The sequence below is a fragment of the Typha angustifolia genome, chromosome 9, assembly GCF_048772165.1.
Source record: "Typha angustifolia cultivar Huaian chromosome 9, ASM4877216v1, whole genome shotgun sequence".
NCBI lineage: Eukaryota > Viridiplantae > Streptophyta > Magnoliopsida > Poales > Typhaceae > Typha > Typha angustifolia.
Window position 1 is genome coordinate 3247830 of NC_133247.1, and position 3886 is coordinate 3251715.

Genomic DNA, 3886 nt, shown 5'->3' on the forward strand with positions numbered 1-3886 from the left:
GGCTTGGTCACATTTAAATATAGCCTTTACGAATACCCATTCTTCGTTTTGGGATCTTATCAACATTATTTCTCCCTCGTACACTTTTGTGAAGCTAAAACTTGTGACATAATTATTACGAGTATATTGATGCGAATCATGTCAGATAACATCATCAAAGAAAAATTAAGCTTAATAGATTGAGTCTAGTTATCTTATCTGTTTATTTGCTTTAACTAGAATTTTATTAGGTTAAAATTTGTTAGTTAACTAATTCAACTATGCGTAATTTTGAAAAAATATTCACAGGATATTCCATAGATGACCAAATATTACAAAACTATCCGGAGAAGATTGAAGATATCATGATCTACAACTTTCGTATTCAAGGTTTCTCTAAATTCGGACTCTATCTGTGGCATAATGAAGAATCAATCCGAAAAGTATAAGAAAGACCGATTTAGTTAAGTTATGTTTATCTTTTATGGTCTAACTAAATCATGTAAGCCACTAAGGCAAGTTCAATTAAATCATGTAAGCTTCTAAGATAAGTCGTAGTTCAAATCGTATAAGCCTTTAGGGTTAGTCTAAGGTAAGTTGCAGTTCGAATCGTATAAGCATTTAATGTTAGTCTAAGATAAGTCATAGTTTGAGTTGTATAAATCTCTAGGGCTGAGTAGTACTTATTGTACCATACCTCTATATATAAATGGCTGGGCTTCTTTGTTAATCAATCCAAGTAAATTCAAGAATTTAAGCATTGAGAATTAATTGAGTTTAGTTATTTTCTTATTACCGTATTTATCGTTTTATCGTAACCGTTAAGTCGTTTTTATTTTTCTAAGAGTAGACCTAAGTTAGAAACTCTAATTCTACCTCCAACCCATAGCCATCATCACCTTCAGTAGCCACCATATCCTACGGTTGTCTACCACCACCCTTGACCGTCCGCCACCCTTCGACGACTATCGCAACGTCGGATATTTACCATTCTGCCTTATTCTAAACTATCTCCACTATTTTATTTTTAATTTTTCATCTCGACCTCCAATTTACGTGAAACTAGAGCCATTAAAATCCTAACTCACAAGGTTACCACCACCTAAATTTTTACAATTTTCTTACGTCCAGATAAATCTAAATATGAAAAAGTGCTTGGCACCGAGAATACCCACTAACATTAAAAAATACTGAGCATGTGTAATATTCTGCAAAGTTTTTGGGTGGAGTGGATGAATTAATTATAGCGTAAACCTTTTAGCAATGAATTCATGATTGGAAGGAGAAATTGGGATGATAATTGCCCACCTTACCCACTTTCTTACGTATATTAGCGAACGACCACCATTTGTGATATCTGTTCCTTGCCTCTATTTTATTTGATGATGGGGATTGAATACAATATACTAAGAATATTCCTGAGCAGCTATTGGGAGATGGATTTTTGAAAAGATAACCCCCCAAAAAATAATGTTAATTATATAAGTATATTAAAATGAGAAGGTTTAAGAAACAAAAAACAAGCTCATTTGCGTTTAAACTTAAATAATTTTTTTTAAATTTTATTTTTACAGAATTGGTACTCAGTCGTACATCATAATCTAAGGATTTATAAATAACCCAATATTTAAGTCTTATCGAAGAGCACAAATATGGAACACTAGAAAACTTAGGCAATTAGATTTTGGGTGTTATCCCACTTGAGATTAAAATATCATTATTTGTAGTTAATTTTATTTCTGAGACTAAAGTACCACAGAAAATATAAGTGCTAGGGTATTAATATCTTCTCAATTATCCAATTGCAGTTGTTAATTAGCATTTTCCCAGGAAGATTAGTATCTAACGACCAAATGACGTGGTAGTGACGTGGCATAGTCACCTTGGTTCTAGCTAGATTGTTGAGTATAATGGTAGTAATAGTTGAGACATGAATGGCATATCTCATTTAGTCAAACTTGAGATCGAGAAATGACCAAAAAAAATATAGATCGAATCTAAACTTTTCAACTTAAAGTTGGTTTCTAATTTATTTACATCTAATCCTTCATCGAGTTGAAGATATTACTTAGTAGTTCTATCCACCTTTTTGTATCATAATGAAGGTGATTAGGTGGGATTAAAGTGATTGTGACAAGGATGGAGAGGGGAAATAACAAGATTAGCGCATACAAACAAAAAGATTCATGCAAAGAATTTACTCAGGATAATGTATGAACTATGATAGAGATGAGAAAGAGTGGAATTATGGAGGGTTGGTTAATTGGCACTTCACCAACATCCATGACGACATACGTCTTGATGGCGTATGCCTCGCATCATATCATCATAGTAAAAGTTTTAATTCCAATGCCTTCGCTTATATTAGTTTTAAAAACCATGGTGTCTTTTGTTATTTAATTTGCGTGAGAAAATCGTGTGTTCTTGTTTTCCTGTCTATCTATCTTGATAGGGTTTTTAAGTCTATCAGCCACAGTCTAGAAGAGAGCTTAGGTGAAGAATATTTTATTTGTCATTTTCTCTAATTTCTTGTTTGGTTTGACACTAAGTTCCGAATTTTATTAATTAAATTTTATTTTTTAGTCTTAAGTTTTTAGAGAGTGAACTTGCTTAGATATAAAAAAAAGATAGAAAAATATTTGATCATTGCATCTGGGTAGGGATTCTTGAACTCAAAGCAAACAAGAAGACCTAATAATTTAAGATGACAACGAGAACATGATTTATGCCCTAATCTAGGGACTATTTAGGATATTCCGAGATACAAAAACAACCGGAATTAAAAGCAATAGAAACACAAACAATTTTTCCCTAAAAAACACTGTAAATTTTATGAGTAAAAACCACATATCATTTTCTATGATTAAATCAATCACTAATAACTAGAGCTAATTAATCTGTTCGACCTACTTAAGTTTGGCCTGACCTCAATTTCGGCTTAACCTAGCTCTAGCTTTGGTTTAATAGCGGCAATACACGCCATGCCTTTGCCTATATATCTTTTTATATAAAAAGATAGCTAGTTTTGAGGTGTAATTATTCAGCTCGGCTCATTATTCAGCTTGTCCATGAACCACATCTGTTGACCCATTATGCTCGGCCTAAGCTCAATATTTCACAGAGTAGTTTATGGTAACGAGCTGGAATGTTCTATGTCAGTTTAAACCTAACCCGACTGATTTGTGAGTAAGCTATTAACCAGCCAGCTCGAAATGCTTGGTTAGAGTCATGTTTAGCTTGCCTGATGATTACATATACCAATAATATTATAACCGCAAGAACCATTTATAGTCTGCCTACTAAATAGCCAACAATTGTATCTGACGCTTTCTTGCTCGCTAGAACCTTTAGTGAATTACTTATCGTAGTTGATCAATCAATCTCAGTAGTCTTTGAAATAGTCACTCGCTCCAAAGAAAAAAGCAGCAACTAAGATCAAAGATGTTCGATAAAAATCCATCTCTCTAATATCATTTGATCGCCAAGAAATTTTCAACAAATATCATAACCCTATTAAAATTCCTTATTTTTAATGTACACTTCTCTAAAGTTAATGCAAAACACTTTTTTTCCCCACTTAAAACGTTTTACCTTTCTCTCATTAAATGGATTGAATTTTGACCATTGATTAGCTTTAGGGATTTGCATGTTGAATGATTTAGTTTTTAACTTATAGGTACTACAAAATAGTAACTCAGAAGGGTATCTATATAAAACCATTGATTCCAAAAGATACATATACATATACGATATTTAGAAGGGTGTCCATATAAATAAGAGAAGATAAAAAAATCTACTCTTAATTGTTGTAAGGCTATAAAGACTTCATTATAAGGTGTTAAAAATCTAATACAAAGTCAACCGATAAGTACATTTCTTGCCTGCAACGTACCCTGAAAGCTTTTGT